A 12446-nucleotide genomic window follows, 5' to 3' on the forward strand; every position below is an offset into this window, starting at 1 on the left:
GCTGGGGGTGGGGGCGGGGAGGTGAAGGAGGCCAGGTGAGGAGAGGAGGGGGGCTGGAAGGTCTCCACCTTGGTGGGTCCAGCCGTGGAGGCGCATCTTGTGTGAGTGTGAGTGAGTGAGTGAGTGTGAGTGTGTGTGTATAGAGAGACAGCCCCCAACCTCGGCCCGCCGCTCCCTGCCCGCCCCGCCTGTCACCCCCGTCCCTCGGAGCCCGCCGGACCCGGCCGGCGAACTCAACAGGCCCGGCCCGGCGCGGGGCCTGGGGCGGGAGGAGGCGGCGGGGAAGCGCAGAGAGGCTCGGCTTCTTGAGCGGGGCAGGGGCGCCCTCCACCGTCCACGGCCACACCACCCCGAACGCGCCCGATCCCGTCTGGTCTCGGAAGCTAAGCAGGGTCGGGCCTGGTTAGAACTTGGATGGGAGACCGCCCGGGAATACCGGGTGCCGTAGGCTTCTTCTTTTTTTTTTTTTTTTTTTTTGCCTCTGGTTCTGTCGCGTTTCTGGGAGCGCGGGGGCGGCCCGGGGTGGGGGTGACCCCCACCCTCAGCGCCCGCCGCGGTGCCTGGCGCCCCAGCCCGCACCGTGGGGCCTCCTCTTGTCCCGAGCCGTGACACCGCCGCCACGCGGCAGCATGCGTGGCTTCTGGACTGTCAGGTCTCAGACCAAAGGTCTGCTCTGTGGGAACGGACACGCCGGAGGAAACCTTGAGAGTCTGAGAGGGGAGGGAGTTCCAGAAGAAGGCCAGGATGTCATTTTGAGGGAGTATGTGACCAGAACTCGTCCCGTTGCTTTTGGGGTTCTATGGGCTACACGTAGGGATCTTTGGTGGTGGCACCTGATGTTGGGGGATCCGGAGTCACACCCAGACCTGCTCCACAGGCCTCCTTTTACTTTTCTCTTCGGATTCATTTTTTTTTTTTTTTTTTTGAGACAGAGTCTGGGTTTGTTGCCCAGGCTAGAGTGAGTGCCGTGGCGTCAGCCTAGCTCACAGCAACTTCAAACTCCTGGGCTCGAGTGATCCTTCTGCCTCAGCCTCCCGGGTAGCTGGGACTGCAGGCATGCGCCACCATGCCCCGCTAATTTTTTATATATATATCAGTTGGCCAATTAATTTCTTTCTATTTATAGTAGAGACGGGGTCTCGCTCTTGCTCAGGCTGGTTTTGAACTCCTGACCTTGAGCAATCCGCCCGCCTCGGCCTCCCAAGAGCTAGGATTACAGGCGTGAGCCACAGCGCCCGGCCGGATTCATTATTTTTAAAAAGTGTCTCTTATCTCTATTATTGCATTTTCTTTTCTCTCTCTTTTCAAGCAGATGATGGGAGTCCAAGTATTAAGGTGACATGTGTTGCCCGTGCCCCCCTCCGCCCCGTGTTCTTATTCATTTACCTCTCATGTTGTTCCAGCATATTGTGGGGGCACCAATGTTAAGGTCGGGTGCGGTGCGTTGCCCTCTCCCAGCCTCCCCCCTCGGGTCAGAGCTTCAAGTGCGCCCATCCCCCAGTCGGTGCGCACCCACCCCATTCCTAATGGATGTGTATGCCCATCCCCTCCCCCCACCCGCCCGACACCCACCCGAAGAAGGTGATTCCTCTGTGTCCACTTAGGTGTCCATCGGTTCGTACCCATTTGCTGGTGAGCGCGAGCACGTGGTGCTCGTGTGTCCATTCTTGGGATACTTGGCTTACTGGAACGGGTTCCAGCTCTGGCCAGGAGAACCAGGAGAGGTGCCCTCTCACCGCTGCTCCTCATAGCCGAATAGCACTCCGTGGTGTCCACGCGCCACATTTTATTTACCCACTCGTGGGTCGATGGGCACTCGGGTGGCTTCCAGGTCTTTGCGATTGTGACTTGTGCCCTGACTCTAACCCTAACCCTTACCCAGCCCGTCTCCTCCACGGCCCCTGCCTGACTGACTCCTTCCCGCCCGGCCTGTCACCTGTCACCGTCCTCTGCCCCTGCCTGACACGCTCCTCCCCGCCCGGGCCGTCACCGTCCTCGGCCCCTGCCTGACGGGGCTCCTCCGTCGCCTGGGCCTTCCAAGGGCTTGGTGTGGACGCTGGTTCCAGGACGCCCTCCCAGGAACCCGGTAGCAGGGCGGCCGCAGCGTCTCGCGCAACCCAACCGTCCGCCGGCTGGCCGCCGTCGCTAAGTGGCCTGCGGGGGACGTGCTCCCGCTGTGCCGTGGGGGCCCAGCCTGGTGTCTTCTCTGAGGCCCCGCGGCTGCCGCTCCCCGCAAGGGGATAGCCGCGGAGGTGGGGACCGCCTCCTCATGGGGACGTACACTCAGCTCTCCACGTCGGATTCCGGGGCTCTCTGTCCTGCCAGAAGGCCCAGCTGGCCTGCGGGTCCTTAGAGTGGCAAAAACATCCGAAAACTGAGATTGAGGGTCCGGTGGGTGTCTGCACTTTTGTGCTGGGCACCCCAGGGAGGCCCGGGGGCTGGCTGGACAACGCGGTCTGCTGGGCGGGGGCTTTGGAGGAGCAACTGATGCCCTTTGCACTTTGGGTAGCAAGTGTCTGAGGTGTCTCTGGGCCCTGTGCCATGTGGGGGCGGGGGCGGGGGCGGGGTGGGAGGAGGAGGAGGAGGAGGAGGAGGAGGAGGAGGAGGTGGGAAGGGCCGTGGCCTGCAGTCGTGTTCCCCGGGGTGGCACAGCATGTGGCTTCTTCCACAGGCTGCTTGGCCTGGGCTCCCTGCACCTGGGCCTTTGGAGGACTGGCCCTGTGCTTGCCAACACTTCCTGCAGGGACCCAGAGCTGGGAGGTTGCATCTCTCAGCCCTGGGTCGGGCAGAGCCCCAGCGGGCCATGCCCACAACCTCTCTCAGCACGGGTCCCCCAGAAGGCTCCTTTGGGACCAGGATTCTCTTGCGGGTGACTCTTTAAGGTCTGGCCCCTGGATGGAGGGGCACCAGGAGTAGAGGAGCAGGAAGGGGAAGGGGGTGGCCATGCGAGGGGACACTTTCAGGCCAAGTCCCAGCTTCAGCCTGATCCTCCTGGGAACCCCTGGGTGGACATCACACCTCCTGGTTGCCCCGCTCTGAGACAAGGAGCCGGGCTTCGCATTCCCACAGCAGCCAGTCGTGGGCTGAGGACACCTGGGGCGTTGGGAACTCCCTGGCTTCTCCTTGGATTAACATCTGGAGCTGCTTGTGAATTGTGCCGCCACACACACCCGAGTGCAGGTGTCTTCTGCACAGACTGCGGGCCTCGCTCTTCTGAATGCCGCTAGCTCGCCACCCACCCACCCGCGGGTGAACCTGGTCAGGGTACTTTCTCTCAGGGGCAGACTCTCATCCGGGCGGGCTACCGGTGTCTCTGTTTGCTCGTTTCTTTCTTCCACTTCGGGAAAGGCTTCCTTACTGGGTGTGGAAATCTCCTATGCCTTTCCTCGCCTATTCTGTCAGCTTTCAAATTCTCTTTCGGTTGCCACCCTCACAGATGGATTAGGAAACTCTTTGCGGTGCACTCATTAGTGAAATGACCTCAATGACGCTGGAATCCAATATCTAATCGCCGATTTTTAGCGAGTCCACACGCCAGGGTGGTTGGGGTCCAATGCAGCCCCGGCCAGGCCCAGGCCCCTTGGACTGGGCCACAGGAGGACACAGAGGAGGGTCCCGGCCCCCACGGTAGCGGTGCGGGCAGTTCTCCAAGGGCTTGGGTGTTTTCCAGAGGGAGGAGATGGAGGGGACTGATTTCTTCAGCGCCCCACAAACCACGCCACCCCACCCCACCCATGGGACACATCCGGGGGGGGAGAGAGAGAGAGAGAGAGAGAGAGAGAGAGAGAGAGAGAGACGCCCCATACACTGGCTCCCCTCCCCCGTGCGCTGTGCCCCAGCCCTGGCCCGGGGGAATAGGCGGCCGCAGGGCCACAGGGTGGGCGGAGCAGCTGAAAGGGGTTGTGGGGGAGGGCGGCCCCTGGCTGGGGTCAAAGGGCGAGCGCCCCGCCCACCCCGTGCGCAGTCAGCGGCCGCGGCGCGCTGGGGGTGGGGGCGGGGAGGTGAAGGAGGCCAGGTGAGGAGAGGAGGGGGGCTGGAAGGTCTCCACCTTGGTGGGTCCAGCCGTGGAGGCGCATCTTGTGTGAGTGTGAGTGAGTGAGTGAGTGTGAGTGTGTGTGTATAGAGAGACAGCCCCCAACCTCGGCCCGCCGCTCCCTGCCCGCCCCGCCTGTCACCCCCGTCCCTCGGAGCCCGCCGGACCCGGCCGGCGAACTCAACAGGCCCGGCCCGGCGCGGGGCCTGGGGCGGGAGGAGGCGGCGGGGAAGCGCAGAGAGGCTCGGCTTCTTGAGCGGGGCAGGGGCGCCCTCCACCGTCCACGGCCACACCACCCCGAACGCGCCCGATCCCGTCTGGTCTCGGAAGCTAAGCAGGGTCGGGCCTGGTTAGAACTTGGATGGGAGACCGCCCGGGAATACCGGGTGCCGTAGGCTTCTTCTTTTTTTTTTTTTTTTTTTTTGCCTCTGGTTCTGTCGCGTTTCTGGGAGCGCGGGGGCGGCCCGGGGTGGGGGTGACCCCCACCCTCAGCGCCCGCCGCGGTGCCTGGCGCCCCAGCCCGCACCGTGGGGCCTCCTCTTGTCCCGAGCCGTGACACCGCCGCCACGCGGCAGCATGCGTGGCTTCTGGACTGTCAGGTCTCAGACCAAAGGTCTGCTCTGTGGGAACGGACACGCCGGAGGAAACCTTGAGAGTCTGAGAGGGGAGGGAGTTCCAGAAGAAGGCCAGGATGTCATTTTGAGGGAGTATGTGACCAGAACTCGTCCCGTTGCTTTTGGGGTTCTATGGGCTACACGTAGGGATCTTTGGTGGTGGCACCTGATGTTGGGGGATCCGGAGTCACACCCAGACCTGCTCCACAGGCCTCCTTTTACTTTTCTCTTCGGATTCATTTTTTTTTTTTTTTTTTGAGACAGAGTCTGGGTTTGTTGCCCAGGCTAGAGTGAGTGCCGTGGCGTCAGCCTAGCTCACAGCAACTTCAAACTCCTGGGCTCGAGTGATCCTTCTGCCTCAGCCTCCCGGGTAGCTGGGACTGCAGGCATGCGCCACCATGCCCCGCTAATTTTTTATATATATATCAGTTGGCCAATTAATTTCTTTCTATTTATAGTAGAGACGGGGTCTCGCTCTTGCTCAGGCTGGTTTTGAACTCCTGACCTTGAGCAATCCGCCCGCCTCGGCCTCCCAAGAGCTAGGATTACAGGCGTGAGCCACAGCGCCCGGCCGGATTCATTATTTTTAAAAAGTGTCTCTTATCTCTATTATTGCATTTTCTTTTCTCTCTCTTTTCAAGCAGATGATGGGAGTCCAAGTATTAAGGTGACATGTGTTGCCCGTGCCCCCCTCCGCCCCGTGTTCTTATTCATTTACCTCTCATGTTGTTCCAGCATATTGTGGGGGCACCAATGTTAAGGTCGGGTGCGGTGCGTTGCCCTCTCCCAGCCTCCCCCCTCGGGTCAGAGCTTCAAGTGCGCCCATCCCCCAGTCGGTGCGCACCCACCCCATTCCTAATGGATGTGTATGCCCATCCCCTCCCCCCACCCGCCCGACACCCACCCGAAGAAGGTGATTCCTCTGTGTCCACTTAGGTGTCCATCGGTTCGTACCCATTTGCTGGTGAGCGCGAGCACGTGGTGCTCGTGTGTCCATTCTTGGGATACTTGGCTTACTGGAACGGGTTCCAGCTCTGGCCAGGAGAACCAGGAGAGGTGCCCTCTCACCGCTGCTCCTCATAGCCGAATAGCACTCCGTGGTGTCCACGCGCCACATTTTATTTACCCACTCGTGGGTCGATGGGCACTCGGGTGGCTTCCAGGTCTTTGCGATTGTGACTTGTGCCCTGACTCTAACCCTAACCCTTACCCAGCCCGTCTCCTCCACGGCCCCTGCCTGACTGACTCCTTCCCGCCCGGCCTGTCACCTGTCACCGTCCTCTGCCCCTGCCTGACACGCTCCTCCCCGCCCGGGCCGTCACCGTCCTCGGCCCCTGCCTGACGGGGCTCCTCCGTCGCCTGGGCCTTCCAAGGGCTTGGTGTGGACGCTGGTTCCAGGACGCCCTCCCAGGAACCCGGTAGCAGGGCGGCCGCAGCGTCTCGCGCAACCCAACCGTCCGCCGGCTGGCCGCCGTCGCTAAGTGGCCTGCGGGGGACGTGCTCCCGCTGTGCCGTGGGGGCCCAGCCTGGTGTCTTCTCTGAGGCCCCGCGGCTGCCGCTCCCCGCAAGGGGATAGCCGCGGAGGTGGGGACCGCCTCCTCATGGGGACGTACACTCAGCTCTCCACGTCGGATTCCGGGGCTCTCTGTCCTGCCAGAAGGCCCAGCTGGCCTGCGGGTCCTTAGAGTGGCAAAAACATCCGAAAACTGAGATTGAGGGTCCGGTGGGTGTCTGCACTTTTGTGCTGGGCACCCCAGGGAGGCCCGGGGGCTGGCTGGACAACGCGGTCTGCTGGGCGGGGGCTTTGGAGGAGCAACTGATGCCCTTTGCACTTTGGGTAGCAAGTGTCTGAGGTGTCTCTGGGCCCTGTGCCATGTGGGGGCGGGGGCGGGGGCGGGGTGGGAGGAGGAGGAGGAGGAGGAGGAGGAGGAGGAGGAGGTGGGAAGGGCCGTGGCCTGCAGTCGTGTTCCCCGGGGTGGCACAGCATGTGGCTTCTTCCACAGGCTGCTTGGCCTGGGCTCCCTGCACCTGGGCCTTTGGAGGACTGGCCCTGTGCTTGCCAACACTTCCTGCAGGGACCCAGAGCTGGGAGGTTGCATCTCTCAGCCCTGGGTCGGGCAGAGCCCCAGCGGGCCATGCCCACAACCTCTCTCAGCACGGGTCCCCCAGAAGGCTCCTTTGGGACCAGGATTCTCTTGCGGGTGACTCTTTAAGGTCTGGCCCCTGGATGGAGGGGCACCAGGAGTAGAGGAGCAGGAAGGGGAAGGGGGTGGCCATGCGAGGGGACACTTTCAGGCCAAGTCCCAGCTTCAGCCTGATCCTCCTGGGAACCCCTGGGTGGACATCACACCTCCTGGTTGCCCCGCTCTGAGACAAGGAGCCGGGCTTCGCATTCCCACAGCAGCCAGTCGTGGGCTGAGGACACCTGGGGCGTTGGGAACTCCCTGGCTTCTCCTTGGATTAACATCTGGAGCTGCTTGTGAATTGTGCCGCCACACACACCCGAGTGCAGGTGTCTTCTGCACAGACTGCGGGCCTCGCTCTTCTGAATGCCGCTAGCTCGCCACCCACCCACCCGCGGGTGAACCTGGTCAGGGTACTTTCTCTCAGGGGCAGACTCTCATCCGGGCGGGCTACCGGTGTCTCTGTTTGCTCGTTTCTTTCTTCCACTTCGGGAAAGGCTTCCTTACTGGGTGTGGAAATCTCCTATGCCTTTCCTCGCCTATTCTGTCAGCTTTCAAATTCTCTTTCGGTTGCCACCCTCACAGATGGATTAGGAAACTCTTTGCGGTGCACTCATTAGTGAAATGACCTCAATGACGCTGGAATCCAATATCTAATCGCCGATTTTTAGCGAGTCCACACGCCAGGGTGGTTGGGGTCCAATGCAGCCCCGGCCAGGCCCAGGCCCCTTGGACTGGGCCACAGGAGGACACAGAGGAGGGTCCCGGCCCCCACGGTAGCGGTGCGGGCAGTTCTCCAAGGGCTTGGGTGTTTTCCAGAGGGAGGAGATGGAGGGGACTGATTTCTTCAGCGCCCCACAAACCACGCCACCCCACCCCACCCATGGGACACATCCGGGGGGGGAGAGAGAGAGAGAGAGAGAGAGAGAGAGAGAGAGAGAGACGCCCCATACACTGGCTCCCCTCCCCCGTGCGCTGTGCCCCAGCCCTGGCCCGGGGGAATAGGCGGCCGCAGGGCCACAGGGTGGGCGGAGCAGCTGAAAGGGGTTGTGGGGGAGGGCGGCCCCTGGCTGGGGTCAAAGGGCGAGCGCCCCGCCCACCCCGTGCGCAGTCAGCGGCCGCGGCGCGCTGGGGGTGGGGGCGGGGAGGTGAAGGAGGCCAGGTGAGGAGAGGAGGGGGGCTGGAAGGTCTCCACCTTGGTGGGTCCAGCCGTGGAGGCGCATCTTGTGTGAGTGTGAGTGAGTGAGTGAGTGTGAGTGTGTGTGTATAGAGAGACAGCCCCCAACCTCGGCCCGCCGCTCCCTGCCCGCCCCGCCTGTCACCCCCGTCCCTCGGAGCCCGCCGGACCCGGCCGGCGAACTCAACAGGCCCGGCCCGGCGCGGGGCCTGGGGCGGGAGGAGGCGGCGGGGAAGCGCAGAGAGGCTCGGCTTCTTGAGCGGGGCAGGGGCGCCCTCCACCGTCCACGGCCACACCACCCCGAACGCGCCCGATCCCGTCTGGTCTCGGAAGCTAAGCAGGGTCGGGCCTGGTTAGAACTTGGATGGGAGACCGCCCGGGAATACCGGGTGCCGTAGGCTTCTTCTTTTTTTTTTTTTTTTTTTTTGCCTCTGGTTCTGTCGCGTTTCTGGGAGCGCGGGGGCGGCCCGGGGTGGGGGTGACCCCCACCCTCAGCGCCCGCCGCGGTGCCTGGCGCCCCAGCCCGCACCGTGGGGCCTCCTCTTGTCCCGAGCCGTGACACCGCCGCCACGCGGCAGCATGCGTGGCTTCTGGACTGTCAGGTCTCAGACCAAAGGTCTGCTCTGTGGGAACGGACACGCCGGAGGAAACCTTGAGAGTCTGAGAGGGGAGGGAGTTCCAGAAGAAGGCCAGGATGTCATTTTGAGGGAGTATGTGACCAGAACTCGTCCCGTTGCTTTTGGGGTTCTATGGGCTACACGTAGGGATCTTTGGTGGTGGCACCTGATGTTGGGGGATCCGGAGTCACACCCAGACCTGCTCCACAGGCCTCCTTTTACTTTTCTCTTCGGATTCATTTTTTTTTTTTTTTTTTTGAGACAGAGTCTGGGTTTGTTGCCCAGGCTAGAGTGAGTGCCGTGGCGTCAGCCTAGCTCACAGCAACTTCAAACTCCTGGGCTCGAGTGATCCTTCTGCCTCAGCCTCCCGGGTAGCTGGGACTGCAGGCATGCGCCACCATGCCCCGCTAATTTTTTATATATATATCAGTTGGCCAATTAATTTCTTTCTATTTATAGTAGAGACGGGGTCTCGCTCTTGCTCAGGCTGGTTTTGAACTCCTGACCTTGAGCAATCCGCCCGCCTCGGCCTCCCAAGAGCTAGGATTACAGGCGTGAGCCACAGCGCCCGGCCGGATTCATTATTTTTAAAAAGTGTCTCTTATCTCTATTATTGCATTTTCTTTTCTCTCTCTTTTCAAGCAGATGATGGGAGTCCAAGTATTAAGGTGACATGTGTTGCCCGTGCCCCCCTCCGCCCCGTGTTCTTATTCATTTACCTCTCATGTTGTTCCAGCATATTGTGGGGGCACCAATGTTAAGGTCGGGTGCGGTGCGTTGCCCTCTCCCAGCCTCCCCCCTCGGGTCAGAGCTTCAAGTGCGCCCATCCCCCAGTCGGTGCGCACCCACCCCATTCCTAATGGATGTGTATGCCCATCCCCTCCCCCCACCCGCCCGACACCCACCCGAAGAAGGTGATTCCTCTGTGTCCACTTAGGTGTCCATCGGTTCGTACCCATTTGCTGGTGAGCGCGAGCACGTGGTGCTCGTGTGTCCATTCTTGGGATACTTGGCTTACTGGAACGGGTTCCAGCTCTGGCCAGGAGAACCAGGAGAGGTGCCCTCTCACCGCTGCTCCTCATAGCCGAATAGCACTCCGTGGTGTCCACGCGCCACATTTTATTTACCCACTCGTGGGTCGATGGGCACTCGGGTGGCTTCCAGGTCTTTGCGATTGTGACTTGTGCCCTGACTCTAACCCTAACCCTTACCCAGCCCGTCTCCTCCACGGCCCCTGCCTGACTGACTCCTTCCCGCCCGGCCTGTCACCTGTCACCGTCCTCTGCCCCTGCCTGACACGCTCCTCCCCGCCCGGGCCGTCACCGTCCTCGGCCCCTGCCTGACGGGGCTCCTCCGTCGCCTGGGCCTTCCAAGGGCTTGGTGTGGACGCTGGTTCCAGGACGCCCTCCCAGGAACCCGGTAGCAGGGCGGCCGCAGCGTCTCGCGCAACCCAACCGTCCGCCGGCTGGCCGCCGTCGCTAAGTGGCCTGCGGGGGACGTGCTCCCGCTGTGCCGTGGGGGCCCAGCCTGGTGTCTTCTCTGAGGCCCCGCGGCTGCCGCTCCCCGCAAGGGGATAGCCGCGGAGGTGGGGACCGCCTCCTCATGGGGACGTACACTCAGCTCTCCACGTCGGATTCCGGGGCTCTCTGTCCTGCCAGAAGGCCCAGCTGGCCTGCGGGTCCTTAGAGTGGCAAAAACATCCGAAAACTGAGATTGAGGGTCCGGTGGGTGTCTGCACTTTTGTGCTGGGCACCCCAGGGAGGCCCGGGGGCTGGCTGGACAACGCGGTCTGCTGGGCGGGGGCTTTGGAGGAGCAACTGATGCCCTTTGCACTTTGGGTAGCAAGTGTCTGAGGTGTCTCTGGGCCCTGTGCCATGTGGGGGCGGGGGCGGGGGCGGGGTGGGAGGAGGAGGAGGAGGAGGAGGAGGAGGAGGAGGAGGTGGGAAGGGCCGTGGCCTGCAGTCGTGTTCCCCGGGGTGGCACAGCATGTGGCTTCTTCCACAGGCTGCTTGGCCTGGGCTCCCTGCACCTGGGCCTTTGGAGGACTGGCCCTGTGCTTGCCAACACTTCCTGCAGGGACCCAGAGCTGGGAGGTTGCATCTCTCAGCCCTGGGTCGGGCAGAGCCCCAGCGGGCCATGCCCACAACCTCTCTCAGCACGGGTCCCCCAGAAGGCTCCTTTGGGACCAGGATTCTCTTGCGGGTGACTCTTTAAGGTCTGGCCCCTGGATGGAGGGGCACCAGGAGTAGAGGAGCAGGAAGGGGAAGGGGGTGGCCATGCGAGGGGACACTTTCAGGCCAAGTCCCAGCTTCAGCCTGATCCTCCTGGGAACCCCTGGGTGGACATCACACCTCCTGGTTGCCCCGCTCTGAGACAAGGAGCCGGGCTTCGCATTCCCACAGCAGCCAGTCGTGGGCTGAGGACACCTGGGGCGTTGGGAACTCCCTGGCTTCTCCTTGGATTAACATCTGGAGCTGCTTGTGAATTGTGCCGCCACACACACCCGAGTGCAGGTGTCTTCTGCACAGACTGCGGGCCTCGCTCTTCTGAATGCCGCTAGCTCGCCACCCACCCACCCGCGGGTGAACCTGGTCAGGGTACTTTCTCTCAGGGGCAGACTCTCATCCGGGCGGGCTACCGGTGTCTCTGTTTGCTCGTTTCTTTCTTCCACTTCGGGAAAGGCTTCCTTACTGGGTGTGGAAATCTCCTATGCCTTTCCTCGCCTATTCTGTCAGCTTTCAAATTCTCTTTCGGTTGCCACCCTCACAGATGGATTAGGAAACTCTTTGCGGTGCACTCATTAGTGAAATGACCTCAATGACGCTGGAATCCAATATCTAATCGCCGATTTTTAGCGAGTCCACACGCCAGGGTGGTTGGGGTCCAATGCAGCCCCGGCCAGGCCCAGGCCCCTTGGACTGGGCCACAGGAGGACACAGAGGAGGGTCCCGGCCCCCACGGTAGCGGTGCGGGCAGTTCTCCAAGGGCTTGGGTGTTTTCCAGAGGGAGGAGATGGAGGGGACTGATTTCTTCAGCGCCCCACAAACCACGCCACCCCACCCCACCCATGGGACACATCCGGGGGGAGAGAGAGAGAGAGAGAGAGAGAGAGAGAGAGAGAGAGAGAGAGAGAGAGAGAGACGCCCCATACACTGGCTCCCCTCCCCCGTGTGCTGTGCCCCAGCCCTGGCCCGGGGGAATAGGCGGCCGCAGGGCCACAGGGTGGGCGGCGCAGCTGAAAGGGGTTGTGGGGGAGGGCGGCCCCTGGCTGGGGTCAAAGGGCGAGCGCCCCGCCCACCCCGTGCGCAGTCAGCGGCCGCGGCGCGCTGGGGGTGGGGGCGGGGAGGTGAAGGAGGCCAGGCGAGGAGAGGAGGGGGGCTGGAAGGTCTCCACCTTGGTGGGTCCAGCCGTGGAGGCGCATCTTGTGTGAGTGTGAGTGAGTGAGTGAGTGTGAGTGTGTGTGTATAGAGAGACAGCCCCCAACCTCGGCCCGCCGCTCCCTGCCCGCCCCGCCTGTCACCCCCGTCCCTCGGAGCCCGCCGGACCCGGCCGGCGAACTCAACAGGCCCGGCCCGGCGCGGGGCCTGGGGCGGGAGGAGGCGGCGGGGAAGCGCAGAGAGGCTCGGCTTCTTGAGCGGGGCAGGGGCGCCCTCCACCGTCCACGGCCACACCACCCCGAACGCGCCCGATCCCGTCTGGTCTCGGAAGCTAAGCAGGGTCGGGCCTGGTTAGAACTTGGATGGGAGACCGCCCGGGAATACCGGGTGCCGTAGGCTTCTTCTTTTTTTTTTTTTTTTTTTTGCCTCTGGTTCTGTCGCGTTT

The 12446-nt window shown here is 62.6% G+C and overlaps 4 pseudogenes; all 4 read left to right on the forward strand.

The window, feature by feature from the left end:
* The first annotated feature begins 332 nt into the window (after window positions 1-332).
* On the forward strand, window positions 333-451 carry LOC142868049 (uncharacterized; annotated as a pseudogene).
* Window positions 452-4312: 3861 nt separating this feature from the next.
* On the forward strand, window positions 4313-4431 carry LOC142868050 (uncharacterized; annotated as a pseudogene).
* A 3858-nt stretch (window positions 4432-8289) lies between these two features.
* Window positions 8290-8408, forward strand: LOC142868051 (uncharacterized; annotated as a pseudogene).
* Window positions 8409-12281: 3873 nt separating this feature from the next.
* Window positions 12282-12400, forward strand: LOC142868052 (uncharacterized; annotated as a pseudogene).
* Window positions 12401-12446: the final 46 nt, after the last annotated feature.

This window comes from Microcebus murinus, unplaced genomic scaffold, assembly GCF_040939455.1.
Source record: "Microcebus murinus isolate Inina unplaced genomic scaffold, M.murinus_Inina_mat1.0 scaf025_hap2_Mmur4.0, whole genome shotgun sequence".
Taxonomy (NCBI): domain Eukaryota; kingdom Metazoa; phylum Chordata; class Mammalia; order Primates; family Cheirogaleidae; genus Microcebus; species Microcebus murinus.